Consider the following 18,965-nt stretch of genomic DNA (forward strand, 5'->3'; position numbering starts at 1 on the left):
AGCCAGTGTCTCTGATAAAGGCCTCATTTCTAAAATATATAGAGAACTGATTCAAATTTATAAGAATACAAGTCATTCCCCAATTGATAAGTGGTCAAAGGATACGAACAGACAGTTTTCAGAGGAAGAAATTAAAGCCATCTATAATCATATGAAAAAACGCTGTAAATCACTATTGATTAGACAAATGCAAATCAAAACAACTCTGAGGTACCACATCACACCTATCAGATTGGCTAACATGACAAAACAGGACAATGATAAATGTTGGAGAAGATATGGGAAAATTGGAACACTAATGCATTGTTGGTAGAGTTATGAACTGATCCAACCATTTTGGAGAGCAATGCCCAAAGGGCTATAAAATTGTGCATATCCCAAAGAATATCCATTTTTCCCCCTGAAGGATTATACTCAGTTTTGTGGGTAGGTGATTCTTGGTTGTAATCCTATTTCCTTTGCCCTCTAGAATGTCATATTCCAAGCCCTCCAGTCCCTTAATATAGAAGCTGCTAAATCTTGTGTTATCCTGATTGTGTTTCCACAATACTTGAATTATTTCTTTTTGGCTGCTTGCTTTTCTCCTTGACTTGGGAACTCTGGAATTTGGTTATAATATTCCTGGGAGTTTTCCTTTTGGGATCTCTTTCAGGAGGTGATTGGTGGATTCTTTCAATTTCTATTTTGCCCTCTGGTTCTAGAATATGAGGGCAGTTTTCCTTGATAATTTCTTGAAAATGATGTCTGGGCTCTTTTTTTGATCATGTCCAATAATTTTAAAATTATCTCTCCTGGATCTAGTTTCTAGGTCAATTGTTTTTCCAATGAGATATTTCATATTGCCTTCTATTTTTTTCATTCTTTTGGTTTTGTTTTATAATTTCTTGTTTTCTCATAGAGTTATTAGCTTCCATTTGCTCCATTCTAATTTTTAAGGAATTATTTTCTTCAGTGAGCTTTTGGACTCCTTTTCCATTTGGCCAATTCTGCTTTTGAAGGCATTCTTCTCCTCACTGGCTTTTTGGACCTCTTTTGCCATTTGGGTTAGTCTATTTTTTAAGATGTTATTTTCTTCAGTATTTTAATTTTGTTCTCCTTTAACAAGCTGTTGACTTGTTTTTCATGATTTTCTTGCATCACTATCATTTCTCTTCCCAGTTTTTCCTCTACTTCTCTTACTTGCTTCTCAAAATCCTTTTTGAGATCCTGTATAACCTGAGACCAAGTCACATTTTTCTTAGAGGCTTTGGATGTAGGAGCTTTTACTTTGATGTCTTCTTCTGAGTGTATGTTTTGATCTTCCTTGTCAAAGTATGTTTCTATAGTCTAAGGTTGGTTTTTAGTTTGTTTGTTTGTTTTGGCTGTTTGTTCATTTTCTTTTCTTTTCTTTTTTTTTTTTTGTCTTTTGGCTAGGCAATGGGGTTAAGTGACTTGCCCAGGGTCACACTGCTAGTATGTGTTATGTGTCTGAGTCTGGATTTGAACTCAGGTCCTCCTGAGTCCAGGGCCGGTGCTCTATCCACTGTGCTATCTAGCTGCCCTGTTTGTTCATTTTCCCAGACAATTATTTGACTTTTTAACTCTTCATTAAGGTACGGCTCTGCTTCCAGGGTAGAAAGCAAGCTGTCCCAAGTTTCAGGGGTATTGTGCAACTGTTTTTAGAGATAATTCTAGGGATCTGTAAGTTCTCAGTTCTTCCAAGGTGCTATGATCTAAGGAAAGGTGTTTACTCCTCTCCTGGCCTGTATGTGACCACAAGCACTCTTTTCTGCCCTGGAAATGTAAGGAGGATTCTCTCTGTACTGCTGCCACAAGCCCTGCTATGCTAATGCTCCACCTCACCCAAGGACTGCTACCCAGGACTGTGACCTAGATCTAAGTATGGGCAAAGCAACAGAATGCTGCCGCAGTGCCAGCAAAGAGACCCCTGTGATCTCCTTCTGATCAGTTGTTTGATCCCCTTATGTCTGTGGGCTGAGAGCTCTGAAAGCAGCCACCTCTGCTGCTACCGCTGCCCTGGGGCTGTGCTGGGGCCAGGGTTGGAAAGTGCTCCTCCTCTCTCACTCAGATCTGACAGACCTTTCCCATTGACCTTCTAAGTTGTCTTTGGCATTTGTTTGAGAGGTCTAGAAACCGCCACAGCTACCTGCAATTCAATCCCCTGAAGCCTGCTCTGGGTTCGCTGGGGCACTTTCGCTGTACTGTGCACCTCTCTCAGTCCAGTGCAACAGACCCTTCCTGTCGACCCTCCAGGTTGTCTTGGACTGGAAATTTGTTTCACTCTGTCTTTTTGTGGGTTCTGCTGCTCTAGAATTTGTTTAGAGTCATTTTTTACAGGTATTTGGAGAGGTTTGGAGGAGAGCTCAAGCAAGTATTGCTTTTATTCCGCCCACCAGGCATTTAATTTAGCATGGCCAGGTACTGTGCTAAGCTCTGAGGATAAAATGAATAAAAGTTGAAGGTCTTTGGTCCACAGCTTCAGAGGTTAGCTCCTAAGCACTGCGCATGCCCTCAGGCCATGCAATGCCAATGAATGCTGCAGAAACCAGGAGTAAAAAAAGTTTAAGAAGCCCTGTCTAGAGAATCAGAATTTTCTGATGTCAATGTGGCAGAGAAGTACTAGGTTGGAAATCAGAAGACCTAGTTACCAGTTCCTGCCCTGTTACTATGTGATCTTTGGCAAGTTCATTTACTATTCTGTGCCTCAGTTGCCTTCTCTGAAAAAATGAAGGGGTTGGACTACTCATCAAAGTTTTTGTTTCCTAGTTCTGCTAATCTAAGAAGCAGTACATTTAACAGAGCAGATTTTGCCCCAGATAGTTGCACCATGGTCACCACAAATTTCAAACCTACCTATGGGAATTGTGGAAGGTGACAGTGCATTAGGATCTAGAAGAGCCAAGAGCAGAAGTTAAGATTTAAAAATGCAACAGAAGCAATAGTAATTAGAAAAAAAAACTAAAGAGAAATAGCTATAAACTCCTCCATATACAAGACAAGGCCAGACCAGCACCTGCAGGGCCAATGCCTAAGCCACCACAGGAAACAGATCAGAACCTAGATAGGCCATGTCCAACCCAAAAGACCAGGAAGTCCAATCTGAAACACAGCAGGAAACAAAGTCAGAACATCACCTGGGCAACCCAATGTCTAGGCAGACCATGCCCAAACCAGAGGAAATATAGTAAGAGAAAGGACCAGGGGCAGTAACTGGCAAGCAAAGCACCAGCTTTGGGATCTTACAGGAGTCTTGCTGCCAGTACAGTTAATATCTGGTTGGGGCCCACAAGGATCACTTCAAGAGACAGAGCCAACTCTTCATTCAAAACTGTTCAAGGAGACAGAGACAGAAGAGCCACAGTCAAAATCTAAGCCCAGCTACCAGGAGAGCCAACTGAAACCTAGGAATTCCTGAAGGAAATGAGGCCTAGTCTTAGCCATTGTATCCAGGACCAAACAGGATCTATCCGAACCATGAATGAGTATGGAGTAGCAGAATCTGACCCAAACACAAAGGCCCAATCCAGAAACTGAGGGTGGAAATACAAGTAAACAGAAGAGAATGTAGAACACAATGAAGAAAAACCTTCTAATAAGAGAAGTCCAAGTGGTAAACGCAGGAGAAAAGAATAACTTCACATTAAAACCAAATAGAACAGAAAAGAAAAGAAAAGAATCACCTAGCTACAAGGACAATAAGAGTACCAGGAAAAAATAGAACAAGAGATACAAAATGTAACATTGAAAAAAAAGACAGCAAGTAAGGAAAAAATAATGAGAAATAATAGCTTGGAACGTTTGGTGATAAATGTTACTCACAAACTGAATTCCCTGAAAATTAGAATGGGCCAGAAAATTAGAAAAAAATTATGACTCAATGAGACAAAAAGGAATATTAAAATAAAATCAAAAGACTGAAAAACTAGAAGAAATTGTAAGGGATCATATACCAGCAAATCCACCTAATTTCTTCTAGCTAAGCAGGTAGGTAGTACAGTAGGTAGATTCCTTGGTTTAGAGTCAGGAAGACCTGAATTCAAACCTGGTCTCAGACCCTACCTGTATAACCCTGGCTAAGTCACTTAACCTCTGTTTACCTCAGTTTTCTCAATTGTAAAATGGGGATGATAATAATAGCACCTACCCTCAGGGTTGTTGTGAGGATTAAATGAGATCATATTTGTAAAGATCCTTAGCATAGTGCCTGGCACATAATAGGTCCTATGAAAATAAAGGCTTATTCCATTCCATTTAATATTCTGGATTCCTCAAAACTCTAGCAGCCCAAATAATTCTTTCTGGCAATAAGTTCCTGAGGCTGGCACAAGGGAATTTCAAGTATCATATAATCAACTGGAAATAAAGTAACATTTCCTAGTGACTTTTAACAACTGAAGTGTCAATTCAACCATGATGTATCTGTTGGCATCTCAAACTCAACATGGCCCAAAGTGGATCTTATTATCATTTCCCCTACATCCTGCCCTTCCTCCAAACTACTCTATTTTTTCCACTTTTTTATTTTGCTTTCTAATTAAATTTTTTTTGATCAGCAAAAATCTATTTTATCTCCTTCCCACTCTACCCCCAATTAAGAAAGAAAGAAATACAAAACCACTGCTGCAAACATGCATAGTCAAGCAAAACAAATTTCTGCATTGGCCACATGGGTAAAAACAAAAATCTTTGCACTGAGTCTTTCACTTCTCTCTTAGGAGGTGGGTGGCCTTTTCATCATTAGTCCTCTGAAATTATAGTTGGCTTTTACACTGATAAGAGTTCCTAATTCTTTCAAAGTTGCTTATCTTTACCATATTGTTGTCACTGGATAAATTGTTCTAGTTCTGCCCACCTCTCAAGATGAAGAAATCATGAATCCTTTTCATTATTTCTTACAGAATGATAGCATTCCATCACATTTATATGCCATGATTTGTCCAGCCATTCTCTAACTGACGGTCACCCCTTCAGTTTCCGTCAAAGGTACTACCATCCTGCCAATCATGAGGTCTGCAGCCCCTGAGCCACAGTTCTTCCCTCTCCCTCACATCTCACCATTGACCAAGTCTTGTCAATTATTCCCCCCTTGATGTATCTAGCATCTGTTCCCCTTCACTCCACATGATTCCCTTCATGCAGACTCTTATCACCACTCACCTGGACTATTACAATAGCCCCTAACTGCTCTTCCTGAACCTAAACTCTGAACTCTTCAATCTGCTAAAATAATCTTCCCAAATTATAGGCTTGGACAGTTAAAAACCTTCAATGATGCCTATGGCCTTTAGGATCAACTACATATTCCTCAGCCTAGTGCTTAAGGCCCTTCACTATCTGGCTGGAGCCTACCTTTCCAGCATTCTTTTCATATTATTCCCCCTCCCATATCCTATGTTCCAGCCCATCTGGACTAATAGCTACTTCTTGAACTTGAACTCTAACCCTCATAAAGTCACACAAGTTGTCTCTCATGCCTGGTGTGTACTTTTTTTTAACCAACTTGGATTCTCAGAATCCTTACCTTCCTTCAAGGAAGTCACCTTCATTCCTTCAGCTGACACTTCCTCCAGGGGGCTGTCCCTGATTTACCCCCTCCCGTCAAATGTGAGTACTTTCTCCATCCTCATCTTAACTTGCATTTACTGATCTTTGTATGTGTTCTAGCCCTCTCCCACACCACAGTTCTGTAAAATACAGACTCCTTGAGGGCAGGAACTATTTTGATCTCATTTTAGTATGGTGGCGTATGTGTGCCACACACACACAGAGGCTGCCAGCTAACCAATTTTGACACCATTCCCTTATGACACCATTTTTGCAGCCCTCCCTTACCTTCCTCCTCTCCTCCCTCACAGAGCTAGAATGATGACCTAAGGTCATCATAACCCTGTGGTCAGGGTTAACCACAGCAGACCAAAACTCCACATACTTGGGTCACCACATAGCCCAAATCAGCCAGTGACCAAATGCTGAGTCACATCTGCAGCTGGCTGAAAGCAGGCAGGGAATATCTGTACGTGCTGTAAGTATGCATGTGTGTCTGTATGTCCCCAGTGCCTTTCATATATTAGGTATTTAATAATGTTTGTTGAATTGAATTGAACATGAGACCAGAGGACTGTGGCAGGATGTGAAGGCAGCCAAGAGATGATATGGGTTGATGTAAATAAATGTTTCTGCCAAGAGGGAAGCTCCAAAGCTGCTTGTTCTCTTCCTGCCTGCAACAGTTTAGAAGGTATGGAGCTCAAGTCAGCACTGGCCAGCTACTACAGCGTAAGACACAGCTATTCTCTTTGGTTGGTCCCGAGTATCCAGAATCTGGGGCTGAGAATATTAAGTCTGGGCTGATGGCCAGCCTTTAGCGAAGCTAGTCCAAGCACTCACTGTGAACACTAATAATGTAAACCTCTTAGTTTACTAGGGTTTGGGGGCAGCCAATCCATGCCAGCTGAGGGTCTTTTTCCATCTCCTGATTAGTGCTGTAAAATTACCAGATTTCTCCTGGCAAAAGTAAAGATTTCAGGGCTCAAGGGCTATGAAATATATGAAATACTTATTTTTTAGCACCCTTTACAGATGTCAAGTCATTTTGTTAAGTAAAAGAACATGAAAATATATTATGTATAACTAGAATGGCTCCTAAAATGATGTTGTTTTGTGCATTATATTTGAAATCATTGTTTATTCAAGCAATAAATTATAAATTCTCCAAGTGAACTTTATTTTAGAGGATTTAAATGATTAAATCCCAGTCCCGTCCCCTGTTAGCAGGCAGCTTGGCATAGCAGATTGAATGCTGGACTTAAAGCCAGGAAGACCTGGGTTTGAATCCTACCCTACACTGATCTCTGAGCCAGTCCCTTAATCTTTCTGGGCCACCATTTCTTCATCTGCTAAATAAAGGGATCGGACTAAATGGCTTCTGAGTTTGCTCCCAGCTCTAAGTCTAGTGTCCTGTGATACCTATGGAACGTCATGGGACCAAAAGGAGGCTCGTTCCAACTTCCTGGGAGAGTTCACCAGGGACACTATCATACCAACTCTAGCTGGAATCTTTGAGTTAATTAATTCTTACAAGTTCTTCTTTGAATTCACTCTGCCAATTCTGTACAGGCACACCTCATTTTATGGAGTTTCGCTACACAGATATTGCATTTGTTACACATTGGAGGTATGGGCAACACTGCATGACACTGGTCTATTGGTGCCATTTTTCCGACAGCATGTGCTCACATCATGTCTCTGTGTCACATTTTGGTAATTCTCATAATATTTCACACTTTTAATTATTATTGTATATGTTATGGTGATCTGTGATCAGTGATCTTTGGTGTTACTATTGTAATTGTTTTGGGCTCCATGAACGGTGCCCATAGAGGACAGAGAACTCAAACAATAAATGTTGTGTGTGTTCTGACTGCTCCACCAACAGGCCATTCCCCATCTCTCTCCCTTTCCTCAGGCCTCGTTATTTCCTGAGACAGAACAATACTGAAATTAGTCCAATTAATACTCTATGATGGCCTCTAAGTGTTCAAGTAAAAGGAAGAATCAGTCAATATGGCAAACTTCATTGCTGTCTTATTTTAAGAAATTGCCACAGCTATCCCAGCCTTCAGCAACCACCATCCTGATCAGTCAGCAGCCATTAACATTGAGGCAAGACCCTCCACCAGCAAAAAGATTATGACTCACTGAAGGTTCAGATGAGGGTTAGCATTTTTTAGCAATAAAGTATTTTTTAACTAAGGTATATACATAGATTTTTTTGGACATAATACTATTGCACACTCAATACACTACTATATAGTATAAAAGATAACTTTTATATACACTAGGAAACAAAAAAATTCATGTGACTCACTTTATTGCAATATTTATTTTACTGCAGTGGTATGGAACCAAACCTGCAGTATCTCCAAGGTATGACTGTATTCCTTAGGGCCACTTGTCCCTCCAAATTGCTTAGGACAGAAGGAACTATGATTAAGAGCTGGAAGAGAATTCAGAAGTTATCTAATCCAAATTCCTCATTTTAAAGAAGAGAAAATTGAAGCACACAGAAGTTAAATGACTTATCCAGGGTCACACAGCTAATATGAGGTGGAGCTAGCATTTGAACCCAAGACCTTTGACTCCAAATAGAACTCTTTTTACGATACCAGGATGCTTCTTACCTCCTCTTCCTCTAATCCCTGTCATTTATGCAAGATTACAGATTTAGAACTGGAAGGTAACCACTCATTTTATAAATGAGGAAATGGAAGGCAAGGGAGGTTAATTGATTTACCCAAGGTCATACAGGTAGTAAGCATCAAAGGTAGAATTAGAATCCAGGTCCTCTGTCTAGGACCAGTGTTCATCCTACTGAAACCAGCTCCCTCCTTTCATGACAAATGGTCAGAAACTCCTTTCCGCTGCTACTGCCTTGCATACCGTCAACCCTATCCAGCTCAGGCTTCCGATGTGCTCTTTGGTTCTCGCTTTCTATTGTAAACAAATTCATCATCCTCAACCTCGTCCTTTTTTTTTTTTACATTTTTAAAATTTATTTTTAGTTTTCAACATTTACTTTTATAAGATTTTGAGTTCCAGATGTTTCTCCTCCCCCTCCCCTCCCACCTCCCCAAGACAGCACGCAATTTAATATAGGCTATATATGTACAATCATATTAAACATATTTCCATATTAGTCATATTGTAAAAGAAGAATCAGAACAAAAGGGAAAAACCTTGAGAAAGAAAAAAAAAAGAAAATAGTATGCTTTCATCTGCATTCAGACTCCATAGTTCTTTTTCTGGATGTGGACAGCATTTTCCATCGTGAGTCTTTTGGAATTGTCTTAGATCATTGCACTGCTGAGAAGAGCCAAGTCTATCAAACTTGGTCATTGTACAATGTGGCTGTTACTGTGTACAATGTCCTCTTGGTTCTGCTCATTTCACTCAGCACCAGTTCATGTAAGTTTTTCCAAGTTTTTCTGAAATCCGCCTGCTCATCATTTCTTTCTTTTTTTTAATTAATTTATTTTCAGTTTTCAGCATTCACTTCCACAAACTTTTGAGTTTTAAATTTTCTCCCCCTCCCTCCTTAGTTCCCTCCCCAAGATGGCATGCAATCTGATACAGACTATACATACACATTCCTATTACATATATTTTCACATTAGTCATGTTGTAAAGAAGAATTAGAACCCATAGGAGGAACAAGAAAGAAGAAACAAAACAAAACAGAAAAAAAAAGAGCAAATAGTATGTTTTGATTTGCATTCAAACTCCATAGTTCTTTCTTTGGATGTGTATAGCATTTTCCATCATGAGACTTTTGGAGATGTCTTAGATCCTTGCATTGCTGGGAAGGGTTAAGTCTATCAAAGTTACTCATTGCACAACGTGGCTGTTACTGTGTACAATGTTCTTCTGGTTCTGCTCTCTTCACTCAGCATCAGACCATACAAGTCTTTCCAGGTTTTTCTGAAGTCAGCTTGCTCATCATTTCTCATAGCACAATAGTATTCTATTACATTCATATACCACAACTTGTTCAGACATTCCCCAATTGATCATCCCCTCAGTGTCCAATTCTTTGTCACCACAAAAAGAACTGCTATAAATATTTTTGCACATGTGGGTCCTTTTCCCATTTTTATGATCTCTTTGGGATACAGCCCTAGGAGTGCTATTGCTGGGTCAAAGGGTATGCACAGAAAAAAGGGAATATGCCCTTTGGGTATATTCCAAATTGTTCTCCAGAATGGTTGGATCAGTTTACAACTCCACCAACAATGAATTAGTGTCCCAATTTTCCCACATCATTTCTGACATTTATCATTATCCTTTTTTGTCATATTAGCCAATCTGATAGGTATGAGATGGTACCTCAGAGTTGTTTTAATTTGCATTTCTCTAATCAATAGTGATTTAGAGTGTTTTTTCATACAACTATAGATAGTGTTGATTTCTACATTTCTACATCTACATCTGCCTGTTTGTATCCTTTGACCATTTATCAATTGGGAATGACTTGTATCCTTATAAATTTGACTCAGTTCTCTATATGTTTGAGAGATGAGGACTTTATCAGAGACATTGGCTGTAAAAATTGTTTCCCAGCTTTTTGCTTCCCTTCTAAACTTGGTTGCAAACAAACTTTGTGCAAAAACTTTTTAATTTAATGTAATCAAAATTATCCATTTTGCCTTTCATAATGTTCTCTATCTTTTCTATGGTCATAAATTCTTCCCTTCTCCATAGATATGAAAGGTAAACTATTCATTGCTCTCCTAATTTGCTTATGGTATCACTCTTGATATACAGTGAAAGATGCTCAACCTTTTCTTAATATATAATTCCATCTTCCTGCATTAACCAGAATGAGACTTTCTACTGAGAAGATTTCTTTCCTTGCTAATTCTAGTCATAGGCTCTTAAGATCACAGATTTAGAACATGGTAGATTAGAGGCAGCCACCCTGCTGAACTCTCCCAACATTCCCCTCTAAATAATTTTAAAACAACACCTCAAGTCAAATTTTGGAGTGCCAGAGCCAACAAAAAGTCAGGGTGGGATGGTTTTCTGGCCTAAGAAAACTTAAGAGGAAGGCAGGAAAATTCCGTTAACACTGGGGTTGAGGTCTGTCTGGAGCCCACACATTTCTCAGTGGCAACAGCAGCTGCAGCAACAGCTTCAGAACTCTTGCACAACTGCTCAGAAAGACATTACAACAGACCCTTTGCTGGCACTAGGTACAACTGGTGCTGAGTGGCCATTCTGTTGCTGTTCTAGATTGCAGTGCTAGCCTAGAGAAGAGCACTGGTGCTCAGTCACAAGGGAGCAGGGGCCCTGGTCACAGTAACAAAGCAGTCAGCAGCACTAGGGCATGAAGCTGCCGGGGAGCAGGGGCTCTTCCTTGGCAAGGACTAGAGGGCAGACCAGGAGAGCAGTGACTCTATCTCTCCCAGGATCACACCACCTTGGAAGCACCAAAAACTTGCAACCCCCTTAGAACTAGCTCTGAAAACAGCAGCACAAAAAAGCCTAAATCTTGGGACAGTGCTCCTTACCCCAAGGTGAGCAGAGCTCAACTTTAACATAAAGTTCAAGGTCAAGAAATGGGCTGGAAAAATGAACAAACAACAACAAACTGACCACAAAAAACAGTTACAGTGGCAGGGAAGATCAAGATATAAACTCAAAAGAAAATAACAAAGTAAAAACAGCTACCAAAAAAAGCACCCCACCACCACCAAAGAAAAATGCTCAATGGACCCAAGCCCAACAAGAATTCCTGGAAGAGTAAAAGAAAGAGAAAAGAGTGGTAGAGGAAAAATTGGGAAAAGAGAGTAATGCAAGAAAGTTATGAAAAGAGAATTAACATGAGGCAGACAGGTGGCGCAGTAGATAGAGCCTTGGAGTCAGGAGGACCTGGGTTCAAATCTAGGATACTTGACATTTGTTAGCTGTGTGACTCTGGGCAAGTCACCTAACCCCGATTGCCTCGCAAAAAAGAAAAAAAAGAGAGAGAAAGAATTAATAGCTTGGTAAAAGAGGCACAAAAATTTACTGAAGAAAAGAACTCCTTCAAAGTTAGAACTGGGCAGGTAGAAGTTAATGATTCCATGAGACATCAAGAAACAATAAATCAAAGTCAAAAGAGTGGAAAAAATAGATAATTCATTTTCTTTTTCTTTTTTTTTTTGATGAGGCAATGGGGGTTAAGTGACTTGCCCAGGGTCACACAGCTAGTGAGTGTTATGTGTCTGAGGCTGGATTTGAACTCAGGTCCTCCTGACTCCAAGGCCAGAGCTCTAACCACTGCGCCACCTAGCTGCCCCTGAAAAAAAAATAGAAGAAAATGTGAAATATCCCATCAGAAAAACAACTGACCTGGAAAATAGATTGAAGAGAAATTATTTAAGAAGTATTGGATTACCCGAAAACTATAATCAAAGAAAGGGCCTAGACATAACATTTCAAGAAATTATCAAAGAAAACTGCCCTGATATCTTAGATGCATACGGTAAAATAGAAATAGAAAGAATCCACTGATCACCTACTGAAAGAGATCCCAAATAGAAAAATCCCAATAATATTACAGCTAAATTCCAGAGTTCCCAGGTCAAAGAGAAAATACTTTAAGCAGCCACAAAGAAACAATTCAAATATTGTTAAGATACATTCAGGATCATACAAGATTTAGCAGCTTCCACAGTACAGCTGAGTGCTGGATTATGATATTTTGGAAGGCAAAGGGGTTAATTTACAACCAAGAATCACCTACCCAGCAAAACTGAGTATGGATATTTCATGAAATCAAGAAATTTCAAGCATTCCTAATAAAAAGACCAAAGCTGAATAGATAATTCAACAAGCAAACCGAAGACTCAAGAGAAACATAAAAAATTAAACAGGAAACAGTAATCATAAGGAACTCAATAAAGTTAAACTATTTACATTTCTATATACGAAGATGATACATATAACTCCTAAGAACTTCATCATTATTAGGGCAGTTAAAAGGAGTTTACATAGACAGAGGGCATGAGTGTGAATTGATGATGTTGGAATGACCTCAGGGAATGAAGTGGGAAGAAAGAAGGTGGCACTGAGAGAAGGGGGAAGGGAGAAGCACAATAGGGAAAACTTTCTTGCATAAAAGAGGCATGCAAGGAAGACCTTTTACAATTGAGAGGGAAATGAGGAATGGCAAGCAATGTCTCAACCTCATTCTCACTGGAATTGGAATAGATATAGATAGATATATAGATATAGATATAGATATAGATATAGATATAGATATAGATATAGATATAGATATAGATATAGATATAGATATAGATACACACACACCCATACACATACACTCAGTTGTGTATAGAAATGTAACTTACCCAATAGGGAAATAGGAGGGGAAGGGAACAAGAAAAAGTGGGGGATGATAAAAAGGAAGTCGGATTAAGGGAGGCAGTGATTAGAAGCAAAATAGACTTCTGAGGAAAGACAGAATAAAAAGGGGGTAGGAAAAAGAAGATAATGGGATGAAGGGAAATACATAGTAATCATAACTATGAATGTGAATGGGATGAGCTCACCCATAAAATGGAAGCAGATACAAGAATGGATAAGAAACCAGAATCTAACAATATGTTGTTTACAAGGGACACACTTGAAACAGAAAGACATACATAGTGTTAAAATAAAGGGCTGGAGCAGAATCTAGTATGCTTCAGCTAAAGTAAAAAAAGGCAGGGGTAGCAATTACAATCTCAGACAAAGCAAAAGCAAAAATAGATCTAATTAAAAGAGATAATCAGCAAAACTAAATTTTACTAAAAAGTACCATAGACAGTGAAATAATATCAAAAAGTTTTACAGCAAGTTTCTCTGATAAAGATGTCATTTCTCAAATTACTATTGAGGACAGAATTAAATTCAATTTATAAAAGTTAAGAACCATTCCCCAATTGATAAATGGTCAAAGGATATGAACAAGAAACTTTCAGAAGAATAAATCAATGCTATATTTTAAAATGTTCTAAATCACTATTGATTAGAGAAATGTAAATTAAAACAACTCTGAGATACCCCCTCACACCTAACAGAAATGACAAATGCTGGACAGGATGAGGGAAAGATAAGTACACTAATGAATTGCTGGTAGAGTAGGAAATGGTCCAAGCCCAAAGGGCTATAAAACTGTGCATACCCTTTGATCCAGCAATAGCCCTACAAGGCCTGTATTCCAAAGAAGTTAAAGAAAAAGGAAAAGGACCTCTATAGACAAAAAGGACAAAAATATTTATGGCAACTCTTTTTGTGCTGACAAAGAATTAGAAATCAAGGGGATGCCCATCAATTAGAGAATGGCTGAACAAGTTGTCGCATGTGATTGTGATGGAAAACTATTGTGCTATAAGAAATGAGGAGGGAGATAGTTTCAGAAAAACATGGTAAGACCACATAAACTGATGCAAAATGAAGTGAGAAGAACTGGGAGATCACTGTGCACAGTAACAGCAATGTTGTAATGATGATCAACTGTCTAAGACTTGGTTACTCTGATCAATACAAATATCTAAGACAATTCCAAAGACCCATGATGAAAAAATGCTATCTGCCTCCAGACAGAAAACTGATGAATTCTGAGGGCAAACAGAAATATTATTTTCTCATTTTATTTTTCTTGCTTTTAAAAAAAAATATGGTTAATGTAGAAATATAGTTTGTATTATTTCATACGTATAATTGATATCTTATTGCTTGTCTTCTCAGTGTGTATTGGAGGAGGTAAGAGGGAGGGAGAGAATTTGGAACTCAAAATTTAAAAAGAAAAGAATGTTAAAAATAAATAAAATTTTTAAATGCAAAAAAACCCTCATAGATTTACATGTAGAAGGCAATTTAGAGGTCATCAAGTCTAATCTACACATAATCAGTAGAACTGCACCCCCCCATTGTCTTTGACTAGAGCAAACGCCACAGAGCATATCTGAATTGGGCCCCTTCCAGTGCTATATGTACTCTCCTTGGAGCTGGAACCCCTCTAGTGACTCTGGAACTTTCTCATGAGCCCCCCAAAAAAGGCATACACAATAGGCTTTTATAGACTACATTTCCTCACTCTCCCTCATCCCATTAGGAATATGGGGGAGGCTACAGCAGAAAGGGTTGACCACTGGGCCAAGAAGAGCTGCCCACATAGGAGATTCAATTTATTTATTTATTTATTTTTTTGGTGAGGGCAATTGGGATTAAGTGACCTGCCCAGAGTCACACAGCTAGGGAGTGCTATGTGTCTGAGGCCGAATTCGAACTCAGTTCCTCCTGACTTCAGGGTCAATGCTCTATCCACTGCGCCACCTAGCTGCCCCTCCCACATAGGAGATTTTAAAAGGAGTCATTGTTCTTTGGCTTCTATAGCCCTTTTTGGAGAAAACTATCTCTGATTGAGAAGAAGACAGGTTACAACAACTCCTGGCCTGGCTTGCTAGAACACAGAATTTGAGGCAGCTGTTCAGATACCCAGAGCTAACAGGCCCATTTCATGTGTTGATATTTTGAGTATGATGGGGGGGGCAAGGAAAAAAGGGTTGAATTATAGTTATAATATGCTACTTAATGTTTAAGTCTTCATCAACATGTACTTGTGAAGCTTTTATGTTTGAAGAATTTCTTTCATATGGAAGAAATAAATAGCTGTCCTATACTTAGCCTATATTATACATTGAGTTAGGTGCGTTAGGAGGATGTCTACTGCAAGCATGTGAAGACTTTCCCCAGAAGAATGGGTAGATGAGAAAAATTTGTTCCAACAGCCACGAAGGCAGCTGAAGCAGGCACTGTGGAGTGCTTAGAGCTGGGTCAGACATGGAAGAGACCAAGGTCATCCACTGCATCCTGGGCCATCACCAATTGTTTTGACTTTTGTCCGCCATTGGACTTGGATGACTCAAAAAGAAAGAGGTGATGACTCAAATCTGCCTCAAATCCAATTCATGAAAGTCAAGATGTCACTCATGAAAACATTGGTCCTCTTGGGGGCAGCTAGGTGGCACAGTGGATGGAGCATCGGCCCTGGATTCAGGAGGACCTGAGTTCAAATCCAGCCTCAGACACATAACACTTACTAGCTGTGTGACCCTGGGCAAGTCACTTAACCCCACTGCCTAGCCAAAACCAAAAAGAAAAAAAATTGGTCCTTTTCAAAAACAAGAGACAAACAATGATTCCCCTTATTGGAGAGGTAAAAGAGCCAAACCTAAGTTTTAAGTGATTCTCTTGTAGACTCTGGGGCGGGAATATAAAGAGCCAAAGTTTGAGAAGAACAAAAAAAGGCCAACCTCTCCCTTTAGAGATCAGCCCTGCCTCTTCCATCCCCTACTCTGAACTTGGTTTACAATTACAAACCCAGAACTGAGGGGTGCCTGGGCCAGCAGCAAATCTGTAGTTAACTCTAGATGAGGATATTAAAGGCTAGAGACGTGAAGCTATTTGCCAAGGTCACGGAGCTAGTAAGTGGCAGAGCTGAGATTTCAAACCCAAATTTTAGGCCTACATGAATATCACTCTTTCCATTGTATCACATTGCCTCCAATAAGCTGGCAACTTCCTTTGCTCTCCAGAACTACCTTCAGGCTCCTACTTTGCCACCATCACCACTCAACAACTTGTTCTTTGTTGAAGCTCATTCTATCCAATTATTACCAACATTTCCCCAAATCCATATTGCTGTCATATGCGTCCTCTGAGGACACTATCTTCGGTGACTTTAGAAACTCATTTAGAATAATTTTTAATAAGTCCAGTATTCTAATATGGAAATGTTTTATATGATAACACATATATAACCTATATCAAATTGCTTAACATCTCAGGGAGGTGGGAAGGGAGGGAGGGAGGAAGAAAATCTGGAACTCAAAATTTTTAAAAACTGAATGCCAAAAATTTTCTTTACATGTAGTTGGGAAAAAAAATATCATTTAAAAATAAGTTCAGTATTCACATAGATAATCCTTTGTAACATTCTGAACTCATAGCTCTTAACTTTCTAAACTCTTTTTAAAAAATAAGTTTTTATTGACATTTTCTGTTTCTTATATCTCCATAATATCCCATATATTCCTCCCCACTTCCAGTAAGCCATCCCATATGACATATAGTATTTTTTTAGAAAGAAAAAAAAATTAGCACCACTGATGGATACATCAGAAAAGTCTGAAAACATGTGCAACATGTAACACCTGTGGACCTCTTACCTCCACAAAGGGATGGGTGGGGGATGTCTTCTCATTTCTCTTCATTGGAGTCTCACTTCATCTTTATAATTTTGTTATTTACTTTTCATTTTTTTGGTGTGTCATTGTTCTTTCCAGTTACATTATTGTAGTTACTGTGTACATTGCTTTCCTGGCTCTGCTTACTTTACTCTACATTAGTTCATTTATATCTTTCCATGTTTCTCTATATTCCTTACCGCACAGTAATATTCCATTACATTCATGTACCACAATTTGTTTCGCCATTCCTCAATTATTGGGCATCTACTTTGTTTTCAATTCCTAGTGGTCCCAAAAAGTGCTCCTATAAATATTTTGGAGTATATGGGTCTTCTTTCTTATCAATGGCACCCTCGGGGTATAAGCTCAGTAAAAGTCTCTGGTTCAAAGGCTATGGACACTTCAGTCACTTAATTTGCACAATTCCAAATTACTTTCCAAAAAGGTTGTACCATTTCACAGCTCCACTAACAATGTATTAGTGTGCCTATTTTTCCACAGCTCCTCCAACATTGACTATTGTCATTTTTGCCAATTTGCAGGGTATATGTTAAATCTCAGGGTTGTTTTAATTTGCATTTCTCTTCTTATTAGTGATTTAGAGCATTTTTTCATGTGCCTGTGAATACTTTGCACTTCTTCTTTTGAAAAATGTTTGTACATATACTTTGATCACTTATCTTGGGAAGACTTCTTCGACAATTATGAACTCTATTCACTCTACTTGAGCCAGTCCCTAAAGCAGTCATACCTCAGCCCCCATCCTAACTCAAAACGACTCCCTTTTCAAGATCTAGAATTTTGAAATTCCCATCCTCTGACCACAGTCTCCTGCTCTTTCATGTCCTAAACCTTCTCTGCATCCTTATTATGAGCTCTGGTCTTTTGGTTCCTCCCTTTTCTCTGTCACCTCTGGCTTGGCTTCACTTCCTACTCTGTCTTTCCCCATTTGTCAGTCTTTTCAATACTGTTGAATATCCCCATCCCCCCTCCCTCACTTGTCCCTACTCTAGGCATCTCTGGGGTCACCTGCTACTTCACAATGGCATATGGAGAAAGGCTCTGGAGACATACTTTTGGATCCAAATTCACAGGTTGTTAGTGATAGAGTTCTGGTTCATAAATTGAGTCAAGAAAAACAATGTGAAATGGAGACTGACAGTTTCACAGAGACTCCATTTTTGGTGTTCTGCTGTGAGAACAGAAATGCTTTTTGGGGTACTTAATTTCAAAATTTTTTTTTATCATCTAGTCCAACCCCTTGATTTTAAAGAAGGTAACTGAGGTTCATATAGGTTAAGTGACTTGCCCAGGGTTATACAAGTAGAAAGTGGCAGATTTTGATTTGAACCTGGCTCTTCCAATTCTGAGTCTAGACTTATTTCCATTATACCATGTCTCCTCTTCCCTCAGAGCCTGTCCTTCCAACATTCCAGCTCTGTTAATCCCCAATCCTGGGTAACTACCCCCATTTATCTTCTTCATTCTTCCTCTCTAGGCAACAACGCTAGTAGAAAAGTAGCTCCAGTACAAACTTATGCTAGGTAACCTCAACTGAGCTCTCTCTGCTACCTAACAATCCTTTGATTAATTGCTTATGAGCTCACTACTTTCCCAAAAAGTTTGGAGCAATACAGATTTGGCATTAGGAATCCTGGGTCTGAATTCCACATCGAATGCTTATTAGCTGTGTGACCCCTGACAAGTCAATTAACCTTTTGAAACCTCATTTTCCTCAGCTGGAAAATGTGGATATTATTACTTGTACCACCAAATTATTTTTATTTTTAATTGATTTTTTAAGATCACCTTCATTTGCAAATATACTCTTTCTTCTTCCCCTTTATGCAACGTAGAGCAACTACACTTGTAGTAATAATAATTTGCACTTGTGTAGAGTTTTAAGGTTTACAAAATGCATTACAACAATCCCGGGAAGTAGGTACATTATCCCATTTTACAGATGAGGAAACTGAGACTATGAGATATTTGTTAAGTGACTGGCTCAGGGACACAGAACTAGCAAGTGTCTGAGGCTGAATTTGATTTCAGGTCTTCCTGACTCCAGGTCCAGTTCAACCAAATTAAACCAACACATCAACCATGTAAGACAAGATATGTAATATTGTTTCATTTTTTTGTTTTTGCATTCTTAATACCTAACACTATGCCTGATACACAGCAGGTGCT

This window comes from Phascolarctos cinereus, unplaced genomic scaffold (genome assembly GCF_003287225.1).
Source record: "Phascolarctos cinereus isolate Bilbo 61053 unplaced genomic scaffold, phaCin_HiC Scaffold_5;HRSCAF=322, whole genome shotgun sequence".
Classification (NCBI taxonomy): domain Eukaryota; kingdom Metazoa; phylum Chordata; class Mammalia; order Diprotodontia; family Phascolarctidae; genus Phascolarctos; species Phascolarctos cinereus.